Source organism: Odocoileus virginianus, chromosome 9 (assembly GCF_023699985.2).
Source record: "Odocoileus virginianus isolate 20LAN1187 ecotype Illinois chromosome 9, Ovbor_1.2, whole genome shotgun sequence".
Lineage (NCBI taxonomy): Eukaryota > Metazoa > Chordata > Mammalia > Artiodactyla > Cervidae > Odocoileus > Odocoileus virginianus.
Window position 1 is genome coordinate 58,378,033 of NC_069682.1, and position 16,420 is coordinate 58,394,452.

At 46.5% G+C, this 16,420-nt stretch overlaps 1 protein-coding gene across 1 annotated transcript in view; it reads right to left on the reverse strand.

Annotated features, from left to right (window-relative positions):
- CDK5RAP1 (CDK5 regulatory subunit associated protein 1) overlaps nt 1-16,420 on the reverse strand; it is a 63,534-nt gene that overhangs the window by 249 nt on the left and 46,865 nt on the right. The window contains exon 16 of the transcript XR_011489604.1: nt 4,897-5,005. The gene's annotated coding sequence lies outside the window, so the exon portion shown is untranslated. The remainder of the gene's footprint in view (nt 1-4,896; nt 5,006-16,420) is intronic.

Below are 16,420 nucleotides of genomic sequence, written 5' to 3' on the forward strand. Positions count from 1 at the left end.
GCGTTAGACCAGTGGTTCTCAAACCTGGCTACTCGCCTGGACGATTTGTGGAGGCTTTTTAAACAAATTTCTTTACCTCAACCCTAACTTATTAAAGTATTTAAGAGTTAGGGAAGGGAGGATCCAAGAATTAAAACTTTTAACAATGACCCACCCCCACCACCCCCCTGCCAGGTGATGCTGATGCCTCAAGGACATCCGGTTTTCTCCACTAGGAAAAGAGGGCAGGGCCAGCCCTGCACCTGACCTGAGGACTCCCAGAGAACCTTCCAGATGCTCTGCCCAATGTAATCCCAACTAGTGAAGCTTCCAGAACCAGCTTTATTTGCCTCAGACCCTGATCCATGATCATCCACTCATCTGTGGGTAGGTTGGCAAGTATCAGTCTCTCTCACTTGGACCATCAGCTGCATCAGGGCTGGGACCCTGTCTGAGTTGTACACCCTTCTACCACCTCCAGGAACAGTGTGTGTGTGTTAGTTGCTCAGTCGTGTTTGATTCTTTGCGACCCCATGGACTGTAGCAGCCTTCCAGGCTCCTCTGTCCATGGAATTCTCCAGGCAAGAATACTGGAGTGGGTAGCCATTCCCTTCTCCAGGGGATCTTCCTGACCCAGGGATCAAACCCAGGTCTCCCGCACTGCAGGCAGACTCTTTACCCTCTGAGGCACCAGGGAAGCCCCCAGGAACAGTGCCTGGTACAATATATATTTGCGGCAATACAGGAATGAATGAGCACACAGGTCCTTTACGGTGGACAGCAAAGAGGCCTAGAGAGGCAAATATACTCTGAGAATCTCCAGGAGAGGGCTCACCATGATGTTACTACCCAGCTCAGTTGGGCTCAGAGCCCTTTATCATGAAGCGGCAGATAATAAGCATGTTACAGGGGACAAAGACTGCCCAGTGCGGGGCACATAAGAGGCAGTCAGTACTAGATGAGTGCAGGGGAATTTCATGTGGCTGGAGAGCTGCTTAAACCCATGAGAGAGGGACTGTCTAATCCCTTTGAACTGAATGCTTAACCCAGACTCTTTTTTTTTTAATTAAAAACTTTAAATTATTTATTTATTTATTGGCTGTGCTGGGTCTTCACTGCTGCACGTGGGCTTTCTCTAGTCGTGGTGAGCAGGGGCTACTCTACAGTTGCGGGGCACAGCCTTCTCATTGCGGGGGCTTCTCCTGTTGAGGAACACAGGCTTTAGAGCGGAGGCTCGGTCACTGTGGCCCACGGGCGGGGTTGCGCCGAGGCAGGTGATACCTTCCGGGACCAGAGATCAAACCCAAGCACCCCAGAGCCCCTGCTCTGCAGCAAGAGACGCCACAGCAAGGAGAAGCCCGTGCACTGCAGCTAGAGAGTAGCTCCTACTTGCTGCAACTAGAGAAAAGCCCAGACCAAAAAAGATAACTAAATGTAAAAAAATTTTTAAAGATAACAGGCCTGTGAAGATTAAAAAGAAGGGAACAGTTACTTGACCTGCCAGCTCTCTCCAAAAGAATTCCAAGAACCCTGAACATCTCAGAAAGACACTGACAGACATCAAAGCCATTAGTAGGTGCTGATCTTGGAAGTCAGCCTGTATCACATCACCCTTATCAGCAGGCTTGGATGGTGTCCCTACATGTCCAACAACTTTTCCGAGAGACACTGGTCTATAAAAATGGGATGGAGCTTTTCCTCTGACAGACTGGAGGCAGAAGCAGGAGTAAGGCACCTCCTGAAAATTTTTGCCCACCAACACTGACCGATCGGCACCAGACAAGGTAAGAACTCTCAACAAACAATATGCAAGAGAAAAGGTCGAAACTCCTTCGAAATGGAAACAAGCATAGGACAGCTTGTCAAAGGATAGATAACTTGGGTTCTACGTTTTGAATCTCCTTAGCCATACCACTCCCCTGCTAAAACGTACAGCACTCTGCCTAGCACAGTAGGGTTAACAGGGGCCTATTAGGCAACTGCTTTTAAAAAATGAGAGATTTATTACTAGAATTATCGATGGGCTCCTCTCAAGACAATGTCTAACAATACTGCCATCGACTCAAGTCACAGGCACAGAATTTTATTATTTCTCCCTCACAGGACACTTACATGTTTCCTGAGACACTAATTCTAATTCCTCACTGATGAGGATAAAATGAAAAAATAGTGAAGAGGTGAGTTTTTTCAAAAACCAAACTTATTCAATGTGAAGGATTGTTAGTGGAGTCCCATATGTCCTTCCCAACATTTCTGCAATAGCAGTTCTTCCTCTGGTGTCATAAATAGCAGGCAGCTTGACTTGGGCAATGCCGGCACATGGCCAAAGTCGACAAGCCCAAATTTACAAAATTTGACTGATTAGGAAATCCAAACAGAGAGGAGCTCAGAGTCTACTTGCTTCACTGAGGGGAAATGCCCCAAGACACAAACCTCCATGTTACCCAAAACATGAGCAAAGAGAAAGACAGAGAATCATGAGAACAGAGGAATCTGACCAGCAGGGGAGGGAAGTGATCTCCACTGGGTCACACAGCTGAGCTCAGAGTCAAACACAGCTCTCCTGCCTGGGTCTAGACCCTGCCTTCTCATTAGCACTGAGGCTCCTCCACTGCAGAGGATGATAATAATATTGTCTAGTGCCAGATTCACTGGGAGAATTGTTGCAGATGAAGGGCTTAACACAACTGACTAGTATGAACATGAACCAATACTCATTAAGGAAATACCTATGGACACATCCCAAGAAGTAGAGTGGAGATTTACACAGCTTATACATTCACCGTCACTAAGGCTGCTCAACCCCAGCCAAGAGGAAGATGCCCCACACTCAATGGTCAGCAGGAGCATCCAGTGCCCTGCCCACAGGAGGGCCCCAAGAAGTGGATGAATAGGTTAACTCATTCAATATACACACAGGTGAGCTTCCTCCATTATGGCTGCCACCAATATCATAGTGTGGACTGACCAGTGCCACCATCAGAACAAGCCAGTGGCTCTCCCAGAACAAGGGACTGGGCTTTAAAAAGACAGAGAAGCCCTGAGATGGTCTCACTCATAGAGAGATGACTCTGGCCTCGATGCACTGAGCTAACATGCTAGGATAGCCCAATGACCAAATGAGTAGAGGGTGCCAAGCCTAGGGCTGATTCCTTGGGTGGTTTAGTTCTGACCAGGCAAAACTACCAGCTGGGGGTAGACAGTGGGTAAAGGTGAGCATGCTGTAAACACAAGTTTACACCAAGTGAAAAATGAAAACATAGGCCTTCCATCTCAGCACTGTGCAAAGTTTAGAGCAACTGATGTCCATTCACACTCCACAAAGGGACTGGCACATGATAAGCTCACATCAACAAGGACACTGCTATACATTAGCTGCCTGAAAACAAGGAGAGACCTTGACTACCACAGGAGTGATAACTCTCACAGCTCGATCATTCAAAACACTTGAGTTCCCCAGTTGGTGACTCAGATCACTGCAAGCTATTTGAATCTGGAAGACGGGCAGGAGAATGTGGGACTATATAGTTAAGATCTGGGCAGGGCATGGCCTGTACTCAAAGGGTGCCACCAGCCCATAGACACCTCTGCACAAAGTTAAAGAAGCTGCAGAAAAAGGGGCCCTTTCTCAAGATATTGACTGTCATGGGCTGAAACGCTGTCCCTCGAATACGGTATACGGATCAGAATATTGATAATGTGAGCGGCACCTTCCTACAAGAGCTAGGATCCTGGCATGTGGACAACCAATACAAATATACTGGCAGCCCTGTGGTCCACTGGGAATGTGGTATCTGACGAAGCCCTCCTTTGCAGATATCGGCCACAAGATGCTGACCCTGTGGGCCTTGGCCATCATGCTAGCTGTCCAGGCAGGAGCGCTTGACCTATCGACCTCACCTTTACCGCTGGGAGCCCTTCCTGACAAAATAACCTCTGGGCTCCCCATTCATTTCCCGATCAGTGTGCCTGACCTACAAGTTCCCAGAATTTCCTCAATCAGAAAAGGCTCTCCACCTCCCAGACGTGCAGCTAGGACCTCAGGAGGCAGATGTTCACCCGTGGCCAAATACCTTGTGTCTAGCAGCAAACTCAATGACTGTAAGTAAGACTCGTTTTACCTGCACAGGTTTGAATTTCTACCCCTTCACACATGCTTTTCATCTCCAAGCCCAAAGGCTAATTACACCTTCTGGACAGGTGGTTCTGAAATAAGAGGTGATAGCAGTATCACCTCTGGAGCTTGTTACCAAAACAGCTGCCTGGACCCCACTCACAGACATTCTGGTGCAGCAGTACCCCCGAAGGCAAGAGGGAAGTTCAGACAGTGGTACACGTGATAGTTCTAACCGATCAGTAACTTGGCGGTAGAGGCTGTTAATTTCACTGTCAGACATTTAAAAAAAAAAAAAAAAAGCCTTAAAAGATATGAATATAGAATTAACACCCTTGTGGGGGCTTCCCTGGTAGCTCAGTGGTAAAGAATCCGCCAGCCAATGCAGGAGATGTGGGTTTGATCCCTGGGTCAGGAAGATACCCTGGAGAAGGAAACAGCAACCCACTCCAGTATTCTTGAGTTGGAAATCCCATGGACAGAGAAGCCTGCCAGGGTTACATTCCATGGGGCCTCAAAAGAGTCGGACAAGACTTCATGACTAAACAATAGCAACAGCCTTGTACCCACCACTGAGTTGAGGAATAAATGGGCCACAGGACTGAAGACCCCCAGGCTCCTACTGGGGGTGCGCTGTTCCACCCTCCCTCTCCTCTCTTGAGGAGGCTTCTGGCCTAATTATTTTCCTCCTGCCATTTTTTATGTTTTATGACATGTAGATATTCCTTCTCAAGATAAATATTTGCACTAAATGCTACAAGGTTTTCTAAAGGTGACCTGCTTGCACTGTCTCTCAAACTTACCTTTCTGAGGTAGTTCATCTGTGCTGTAATGAGAAATTCTGGTCCATTCATTTTCGCTGCAGTATTGTACCAAATGAATCTTCCATGATTGATGCAGCTAATCGATTTCCTTTTTAAAAAAAATTGCAGTACAGTTGATACAATGTTTCAGGTGTACAGAAAAATGATTGTTTCTTTTTTCATATTCTTTTCTATTATGGTTTATCATAAGATTTATGATAAGATATTGGCTTCCCTGGTGACTCAGATGGTAAAGAATCTGCCAGCAATGCAGGAGACCTGGGTTCAATCCCTGGGTTGGAAAGATCCCCCGGAGAAGGAAGCAGCTACCCACTCCAGTATTCCATTGTGTGTGTGTGTGTGTGTGTGTGTGTGTGTGTGTGTGTATACACCACATCTTCTTTATCTATTCATATGTCAATGGACATTAGGGTTACTTCCATGTCTTAGCTATTATAAATATTGCTGCTATGAACATTGGGGTGCATGTGTCTTTTTGGTTTTTCGTTTGCTTGCTTAATTTCTATTTCTTATTTATTTGGTTGTGCCAGGTCTTAGTTGTGGCACACAGGATCTTCAGTCTTCATTGCACCAAGCAGAATCTTTACCTGCAGCATGTGACCTCTTAGATGTAGCATGTGACCTCTTAGATGTAGCATGTGGGATTTAGTTCCCCAACCAAGGATCAAACCTGGGCCCCCTGCATTGGGAGTGGGGAGTCTTATTAGCCTCTGGACCATGAGGGAAGTCCCAGCATGTATGTTTTTTAATTAGTGTTTCTGTCTTTTCTGGATATATGCCCAGGAGTAGAACTGATGGGTGAAATGGTAACTCCATTTTTAGATTCTTAAAGAAACTCCATACTGCTCTCCACAGTAGCTGCATCAATTTACATTCCCACCAACAGTGGAGTATGATTCCCTTTTCTCTACACCCTCTCCAGCATTATTAAATGTAAAAGTATACATTTATAAATGTAGACTTTTTGATGATGGCCATTCTGATTGGTGTGAGGTGCAGAACCACACAGATGGAGAACAGGAGATCTAAATCAGTCAGTTCCATCACCTCCCTAGCCACCTCCTGCCCCACACAGCACTTAAAAATCAGTGATCACTCACTTGGCCTGCCCCCAGTGACTCATGCTGCATGTCCATCATATACCGCTGGACAAGACACCCCTGAGGCAAAACCAGGCCTCAGAAAAGAGAAGAGCCTGCCCTAGGCCACTTGGCCTTCAAGGGTCAGAACCTAGACTATATGTATATACTCTGGGCTACTAGGCTCAAAAGCAAAACTAGGTCCTTTCATGCCATGCTCAAATTGCTTTAGAGTAATATACTCAACACCAGGTTGGTCTCAGGTAGGTGCTAATAGAGGCTAACTCCTAAGAGGGAACAGGTATGTTTCTGGAACACCAGGCTGTCCTTGTGGGGGGCAGTGGCAGGGATTGATATTTCAGGGAGGCATGATATTCAGTGCCTATGGGTCCCACAACTCAATGGTGCTGGCTCTCCAGCTGGAAAGCTTGCTCTGGCTGAACCAGCTGGGCAGCTAGCGGCAGGATCATGTCTCTCAACCCTTTTCAGATCTGAACGCCACCCTGGTCCCAAAGATAGAGAACATGCTGAGGTGCGAGGAGATAAACCTGGCTGGTGTGTTGGGAGAAGTGATATCCACAGTGTCCAACTCTGACCTGCTCTCTGTGTTAGATCTTACTTCATCCCTCGATATCCTTGGAGGTGGTGGCCTCGGTGGTATCCTGGGCAAGGGGACGGCACCCCTCAATATCCTTGGAGGTGGTGGCCTCGGTGGTATTCTGGGAAAGGGGGGCAGCAACAAGTCCCCAAAGCACCAGCAGTCACTGCTCTCAGAAGCCACTGGTGCTGTCAGTGACCTCGGCCGGGATGCTCTGGGCAGCCTACCACTCCTTGGTGGAGGGAATGCTGTCAAAGAACTCGTCAGCAGCACTGGTCTCTTGACTGGCGACAAACTCGAAGAAACCACCGAGGGCATCCTGAACAGTGTGGTGCCAAAAGACGTCAACAGTGCTCTCACAGGCCTGCTGGAAAATATCGACTTGGCAGACCTCCTGTTAGGGTAAGTACTTCCTTGACCCTAATGTCTGGCACAAGACGAAAGCTACTGTTTGGAGATACTGATGTTCGGCTCCCAATGATCCCATGGAAAAGGGCAACCATGTTTTCATGAAGCAATATTTTAACTCGGTGCTGAAAGGCTATCCTTTCGGGGGGAAATATGATCAAGATTTCTTGACCTTAAAGAACTGGGCCACCTTTTTTTTTTTTTTGAGAGCGGCACTGGTGTCTGTGGAACTGCCCCTAAGAGTCAGAGCTATTGTATTGTTTAAAAAACAAAAAAAAAAAAAAAAAAGGAAGGAGGAAAGAAAAAACCAAGTGGGTAAGGTGGCTGGGGAGTCCCAGAGATAGATGGGTGGGTAGGTTGTTAACTGCCTGTTTCAACGGTGTTTCTCTTGTTACCCAGACTGATTCCTTGAGCCAGGACTGACACTTATACTTGATACTGTCACTTTACAGATTAGAGGTTGAAAAAGTGACTGTGGAGAACATGACGTCAACCATGACAGGCAATGGGATCCTTGTCCACACCGTGACTACTGCCTTCATAGGTGGAAACGGGTGAGCCTATTTCCAAATCAGTCAACGGAAACAGCCTGGACTAGTGACTTAAGATCTAGTGTCCAAGAGCCAAACAGAGACAACAAAGAGTAAGGCAGGATGGTTGAGGGTGGAGTGAAAGGGGCACCAGGCCCAGCTGCCTCGCTCCTCCAGCCCCAAGGAGCAAGGTGGCAACATAACACCACGGAGCCCCACTCTCAAAGAGTACAAAAAAAAAAGCCAAAATCCAGATCTCCATATGAAATCTGCATAATTTGATAGATGAGCAATGAAGACAGAAACCATGGAGAACTCATTTCATATCAACATGTACACTGGTCTTAGGGGAAATATGCCTTCCAAATAATCTTGACTCTCCAAGAAGAGTCAGCTCACTCTACAAACACTGCGCTAGGAAGTTCAGGTGAAACAGACATGATTTAAATGCCCTCAGGAAACTAGAGATTTTAAACACGCATGCATACACACATTCACTCATCCACCTAACGGGTAGTTAATAACTGCTGCTCTGTACCAGATGCTGTGTTTGACAGAGGAAGACTAAAGGCAGGCGGTCCCTGTCTTCAGTGGGTGTCAACTCACGTGGGGGAGGGACAGGTTAACAGAGGAGCCCCAGGGCATACAGGAAGATGTGAGGGGGCAAGGGAATCCACACTGGAGAGAAGATTTCTTGGACTAATACATTCACATCCCTGATACCTATCACTGATTGAGCTCCAGCCAGGCCCTTAACTGAGACACTCTTAACTCAGGAAGCCTCTTGACAACCTCACCAGGAAAGCAGTCCTGTTTCTAGACTAGAAAACCAGTTTAAACTAGCAAAACCAGTTATAAACCTTCCTCAAAGTCCCTCAACCAAACGATGGCAGTGACCAGATGTGAGCCCAGGTGTTCTGCTTCCAGAGTCCACATCTGGGACCACTGCAGTTAACAGTGTCAGGGAGAACCATCTATCTTCTCCAAAATATCTGACTCAAAGAAGACCAGGCTCTGGTAAATCGTGGGTTCTTACTATGTTGTCACCTGGACAGCTGGGAGTGCGGGGCACAAAAGTGACCTTGTTACAAGTCAGCCTGGTGCCACCCAACAAGACCCTTGAAGACTGGTTAGGAGGGTGATTTTTGACAATGTTTATTGAATACCTCCTTTGAGCCAAGCTCTGAATTCTATGTATAGGAGACTGGCCAACCACGGGGCATACTTATTGGAAAGCACCAAACTTACCCTCACTCAAATAACCTGGTGATTCCCAAAATGCCTATTGCTTTGGCTAAGTGACATCTTGCAATGGGACCTGGGTTCACCTGCATCTTGTTCTCCACAGCCTAGCAGGACCTGTAGTCAGCATACTGGGATTTCAAGTGCATGCAGATGTAACTCTGCAAATTGGAATTTCCACCAACACCACGCAATGTGTCAACCTCCTAGTCCAGGGGAAGAACATACAAGTCAAGAAAGTCAACATGCAGATAGTGGAGGAGTACGTGAGACCATTTTTTCTCATTTTCTGGATCAAGCGGCCTATATGTCCAAATAGCCTTGCTGGTATCACACTTAAGAGACCAGCTCAGCCAACCCAGAGGTTTGAACCATCAATAGAGGAGGCCCAGAGAAGGGCCTCTGCTTGTAAATGGCCCACTGGGTCTGAACACAGCCTTCTCTCACTCTGCCTGTGTCCTCTTTGCTACTTTTTTGTACACAGTTCTATTTTCTTGCATAAGTAATCCATTCACCTAGATCAAAATTCAAATGATTCAAAAAGCCATACAGTGCAATTCTCCCTCCCACCCATATACACCGGCTAATTATCCTTCCTGGAAGCAACCAAAGGACCCAATTTTTCCATTGGCTTTCAGAGATATTATTTGCATATGCAACAAACGTGTGTATGTATACATACAGAGAAATGGGCTGGTTTATTATATACACTTTTCTGGCCTCTGTTGATATTTTTTAAAACTGCTTTGGTCACATCAGAATCTAAATCACTTCTTCTTATTTTATGGCTGCCTAGTACTCCATTATGAAGATACACTATCACCTACTTAACAGATCCTATCAAGGAATAGTTGCTTTTTTCCCAGCTACTAACTTTTGTACTGAACAGGTGAATAAGGTCCCAGACAAGTCTGTTTACCACTGTCATGGTATCTGAATGATAAATCCCTCCCTGTGAGACTGCTGGGTCAGCTCTCTGGCTTTGGTAGTTTTCTCAGGTATCCTTCCATCTTTCTTAGTGACTAAAACTGAAGGTGAAAGGGCTTAGGGCACAAATTAAATAGGACATCACTGCCATTGGTTCATCAATGGATGTTTGAGCAAAACCAGAAACGTTAAGGGTCACACAGGTATACATGTGTGATACATGTTCTCCACATGTATCTTCCCCAGGGTCACAGGTATTTTGCCCCTGCTTCTGCCTCTGCCCTTGGAAGATATCATTTCTCAATTGTTGACAGTAACTATGAACGACAAGGTAAGTCGTGGGACAGGGGAGGGCACTGCCTCGGAGGTCTATGTTGCTGGGGGACACAGGAAGAGGCCCTTAGCTCAGATACAGTCTGGTGCTAGAAGGACATCAGGCCTCAAGAGTTCCGTTTCTACAGAAGGCATCCCCTCCCCCACCCCCAGCCCAAAATACCCCAGAAGCAGGATAGGATAATGTTCCAGGTTGGGGCAGGGGTGGGGGAGGATGAGTTCTGGCAAAAAGGAAACCAGGAAATAGGACAGGGAGAAGAGGAGGACCAAGGGAAGAGGACAGGCGGACAGTACTGCTGCACTCCCTTGATAAAGCTAACAGCTGAGCCCTTTAACAGATTGAAGAATCAAAATCGTGTGGCATTGAGCTCAGTGAGGTCTATGAATGCAAGAACTGTAAGTACAACCACCAGACCCCCACCCTCCCCACCAGGGCTGCCCCGGTCAATGGAGGCAGGTGGCCCAGGCTTCTTCGGGATCCTATAGGTGATAGGCAGGAGAGGATGGAGCTGTAAGCTGCCTCCCCAAGCACCCAGGCTGAAAATATGGCAACTTAGCAGCTTCGCTGAACCACGGTGACTCATTCTCCAAGACACAACAGGACACAGAGCCCCTCTGGAGTCTCTGGTAGCGCCCCAGTCCCAGTGGGGTGCAAAGTACCCAGTGTGGAGTTTGAGCAAGGAGCACCCTCACACCAAGGAGGCTGGGAAGCAGAAAATCCCTCTCAGGTCTCCTAACATCCAGGAGACCAAGATAACAGGACATAGTAGGATGGCAGTTGCCAAGACAGTCCAAGCAGGAACCTGTTGACATGTCCCATGACCCAGAGCAGACGAAATATGGGGCCTGGGCAGCAAGACTCTTAGTGGTGTTGTCACATCACCTTCCTCTCCATAGTCTCCTCCTAGACACACGTGGAAAAGCTAGTGAGGCAGCAGGTTTCTGCCTGGGACCAAGGGAAAGGGAGGCGTCCAGAGCACAACCTCCAGGGGACTGCAAGTGTCTCCACATGCTCTCTTGTCCTCTCACCTGCAGCTACTGGCTTGTTCAACTACCAAGTTAAAGGTTCCAGGATTTCTGAAGAAGGTCTTTCGATCCTCTACTGTGTAAGTGTTCTTTGTGCTTATGATGGGTTCTGTAAGAGGTATGGAGATATCCCTGAACTCACCAAATAAACTCCAAATCATGACAAACCAGCCTTCCTCCCTCCTCGGATCCCCAGACCTTCACCCTGTGGCGATCTCCAGGCTTCTACTGTAACAGCTAAGTGCCTGCTACAGGGGCCAGCCATGTTTTCCCTTCCATTTATTTCTAATGCACAGTGCCTGAGATGCATACCCAATGACGACAACTTTTTCTTGACGAGCAGGATGTACCCAGCACCGGTTAGACATTCAACAGACTATATTTAAGGAAAGAAAAAGTGTAGACTCTCCCACCCCCCCCTCAACCACCCAGGGAATGGAAAACTAGGCTATGAGGAGTACTCAAGGTTTTGGGCCCACTTAACTCTACTCGTGGGAATCCATCTGTATAGACATCCCAGGTACAGATATATTTAAGCACAAAGAAATACAAGTATTAATGACAAGGGGGAAAAAAACTGGAAATGAACTGGAAGGAAATAACTAAGTATGAGATTATTAGAAATGCTTACAAAGTATGAAGGTATGGTTAATTTTTTAAAGCATAATACAAGTGATATTATATATAGGCAAAGAAAGAAAATAAGGTGAAATATTAGTGATATCCACTCAAAATCTCTTTTCCCTTCTGGACTTCTCAAATTTCCTGCCATGTGCAGTTTGCATTTTATAAACAGAGAACACAACGTATACCGAAGGAAGAGCAATCATTCAAAGGAGGCCAGAATTCCATAGATAAGATGAGCCTTGAGTGTGCTTGACAAGACAGTCATCCTAAGGTTGGGAGAACTGTGAGTTAGGTACAAACAAGCTTTCACACACACATATTACTTGAGGCAACATTTACATGGAGGAATTCACTGGAAAATGAAGCCACATAACTTCTCTTGGAAAATTGGAGGTCTGGGGGACTGAGGAGCACTGTTTCAGGGCTAATTGGCTGGAGACGGCAGTGCTTCCTCCTCCCTCAGGGGCTCCTCTCTCCCACGACTCCCCTACAGTCCTGCAACAAGGGGGCTGGGAGGTCAACTGCGCTTTGTCTTCATGCTCGTCCACTGTGGGGCTCGCTTGGGGCCACCTCACTCCTCAGCATCAAGGACGGGCCTTCGAAGACCCTGAAATTGACGGCAGTCTCACATAATAACACGGATGTTTCTCTTGTTCTCTCTCTAGGCCTACTTTAACCAAAATAAATCCCCTGTGCCTGGAAGGCACCTTCCTCCAGATCCTAAAAACTTCAACACTGCCGTGATTTTGTCCCAAATGATGCTCAGGGAGATCATCACTAAAAGTGCCAAGGAGAGCTCTGTCAAGGTGAGCCTCATCCACATGGCCCCTCCACCCTCCTCTTTGCTCAAGTCTAGCCCATCAACCTCTAAGTGAGAGAAGGTAGGAATGCCAAGAGGGTTCTGGAACGTTCTTCCAGAGATGAAGACGAGGAAATGTTTGGGATACAGATTTTCCCTGAATGGCCGTCTACTTGGGTCTTGTATATAATGCACCAGGGGAAGGGAGAGAGCAGGGGCACAGGGTGGGCAGGAGTTCTGGGGGGCAGAGCTGCTCCTCCCCATTTTACAAGTGACCAAAGTGAGGGAAGCGACTTAACCAACACTCTCAGCATGTGCGAGGGAGTGGGTTTATCTACGTAGGAGGTATTTCCTGCCCAGAAAGTGGTAGAAGGTAGGCAGTTACAACAAAATCATGATCTTCAGTACTCTCCATGTGCGAGGTCCTATTTCAATGCTTCCTTAACAGAGTCTCCCAAAATCATCAGGTGCAGAGCTATCTGCTACAAGAGCACAGAAAGAAATGGGCTCTAAACTGGATGAGGAGTAATAGAAACGTGTTTCTGTGCCACGGGCCCCACTGTCTTTTCGAGAGAGGAAATGAGATAAAGGGAGATGTCTGGAATGAGATGGTGTCTGTGTGGTCACATGAGCTGTGGCAGCACCCAGCAAGGTGACCAGCGCATACCACAGGATCCATAAATATCTGAATAACGGAATCGAGCAATGCATGAATATCTCACCATGCAACATCCTGCAGCCCTTCTCCCTCTCTACACTCTAAACGATGATTTCTTTACCACAGATAAACAACCTGGACGCAGCGATCACCAAAGTCGTTTACAACCACCTGCCGAACAACAAAATCAACGCCACCTACTGGGTCACTGTGGCAAGGAATGGTGAGAAGATAGCCACTGGGCAGACGGTGAGTGCCGAGTAACAAACTGGGAATGAGCTGTGAGAAAGAATGAATAGGAGCAGAGGTCCCATGGAAAGAAGAGTGCTCTGTAGGGGGAACTAGTACCAAAACTCTGGGGGTCAGAGTGTCCCTAGGAGGAGGAGACCAATCGGGCTGGTAGGCTGTCTCCTAAGACCTGGTCATCTCCACTCCAGGCCTCACCTGTCACTTTGCTGGTCATATCACAACATGACATGTTTGCTGAGTAGCCTGGTGAAAGTATTTTTCAACTTATGTTTGTTATATATTCATGCAGAATGTCATCATCTCCCATGCAAGTGAGATTTCAAACAACAAAATCAAAACAATCATCAAGATTGAGAGGTACAGTCTATAACTACAAACTCCTCTTGACATTCATCAGCATAGGATGCAATATCAAGAAACCAATTCAAAAACTACTGTAGAGGCACAGGGAGCTCAACCCGGTGCTCTGTGACAACCCAGAGGGGTGGGAGGGGGCGAGGGTGGGGATGGCTCAAGAGGGCGGGGACATATGTATACTTATGAGTGATTCATGTTGTTGTATGGCAGAAGCCAACACAATCTTGTAAAGCAATTATCCCCCAATTAAGAAAAAAAAAGAACCCAATTCAAATCACATGCAAAGAATAATAGACAAGGCCTTTGAAAAATACTTGGATCATTACAGGGAAATCAGAAAGAAGTTTTACTCACATGCTGTTATGCCCCTTAAATCTGCTCTTTCTCCTCTGTATTTATTATAACATTTTATAAGTGACTTCAAGAAGCAACTGAGCTAATATCTACACTATACTTTAGTACTGGTTAATAATTGTTATTTGAAAATAATTTTTCCTTATATTTCCTGACAGGGCTGTATACAGCATGACACCCCCTGAGGCTGTAAGTCAATTTGATTTTTCAAAATATTTATCTATGATACGTGAGAAATTATTTTAAAGCCAGGCACTCAGTAAAACAGGACTCTGCAAAAAAAAAAAAAAAAAAAGTCATGCAGACTGGATCACAGACACAACATGGAACAGGACTGCAGGTTCCAAACCTAGGTTCTCTCTGGGAAGCTCTTAAAACCCAGTTCCCCAACCTCATTCAATGACCTCAGTTAATGACCTAAAGGAAGGCTTAGAATCTGTGCTCTTTTAGTGTTGGGTGATTCTGATATACCAGGAAGTCTTGGGAATCCACAGAAAGGAAGAAAAGAGGATGTGGATACTAATTATGCCTTGGCTCACCAGAGCATCTCACTACCCCCATCTTTATGACATTTGATCTTCCACATGCACATAATTATACTTTCATTCAACAAACATTCAAACATCTAGTGAGCATCACTACATGTCTGACCCTAAAATCTGTAACATGAAACAATGGTGAGGCCCCAGGTTCCAAGAGTGACTCTCCAGTTTAAGCAGGAGGACAAGGACAGATTAAAATCATATATAAATTAAGCCCCATCATTAAGAGTCTGGTAACCACACACTGGCTGAAGGCACACAATAGGCACCCAGAGGCAAATAACCTTCTATCTATGTCCCAGGTGTCAGCCCTGAGACAGGGGCATGTCAGCTGAGAGGTAGACTCTGGGAGTTAGTGTAAGCCCAGGTTGCTTCATCTTAACCTGTACTGGGCAGCTGTGTGTTAGGGCAAGCTCTGTGCAGGGGAAGGATCACAGAAGGTGTGAACCCTGACCACATGTAACAGGGAACAGGGAACAGACACTGGTGCAACAGCTATCAACTGACCATGAAAAAGACAAAGGGCAGGAAGCATGAACTGGTAGGCAGACTGTGGGTTCACTGAGAAAATGATGCCTGAACTCAGCCCTGAAGAAGGAGCAGTTTACCAGAGAGCAAAGGTGTATACCAGGTAGAGGAAATAGGATGTGCAAAGGGCAGGCAGCGTGGAGTCACAAGCCTGTTAAAGTGAATGCGAAAGAAGGAAGGTAAACAAAGCACCAGATCTAGGAGGGACCCGGAATGGATCCAAAAGAGTACAGTCCATCCTCCCAAAATACTGAAACTGCATCTGGCCTAAGGGCATACAGCTGCATCTCGGTGCCGACAACAATGTCTGGAACATGACAGGAGCCCAATAAACACTGGCCAAGGAGCCATCCAAGGCATCAAAAACCTACTTGAAGGGTCTTTGAAAATCCCCAAAGAATTAGAGGCCTGAGGGACAGATTGAGATCCACCTCCCCACATAGCCTTGTCGAGTACAAGAAAAAAAAAAAGCCCACATGTCCAGAGGAACCCAAGACCACTTTCCACCATGTGAGGACTAGCTGGGAGGCGAGCAGAGGTACTAACAAAAACACTCTACCCAACTTTTTCAGGAGGATGAAGGAAGAGATGTGCTACCTGGAGTTCTGAAGAGATTTCTACCTGCTGTTATCGGTATGTGGAACTAGTAACATGAACACCATGAAAGTTAGTGTCACTGAAAGGGAGAGACAGGGCAGCACACTGCAGCCTGTGCTGCAGCAACAAGCAGACTGCCGTCTGGCCACTGTGGGGCTGAAGGGCACGTTTCTGTTATCAGATACGGACCACAGCACTTTGAGATGGCAAAACATGAAAACCAAATCAAAATGTCTCTTCTCCCGGTCCAAATGAAATCCAGCCCACCAGGTGTCTTCAGAACAGCATTATGCCACTTAGAGGAAAGAAACATGGACCACGTCACCTAGTCATATAGATAATAGAGTTTGAGAAATTTAGGAGTATTGAGTTCATAACCCTGATGATCATCAAGAGATAGGACACAAAATGCCATCTATGCTTATTAATGATGAACTCTATAGAGGGATTGATGTATTGCAAATGAAATCAAAAGAGCAAGGCTTAAATCTTCTGGTTTCTTAAGAGAAAGAGGGCAGACATGCCAGCATATCTCTTGGTATCGATTATACCCATCAGATTTCCAGTTAGCTCTAGGGTCCTTGAGAACTCAGCCTCACACACACAGAAGACTGGGGGAAACTGTGTCTTAACTCAGATCTCTCTGTTG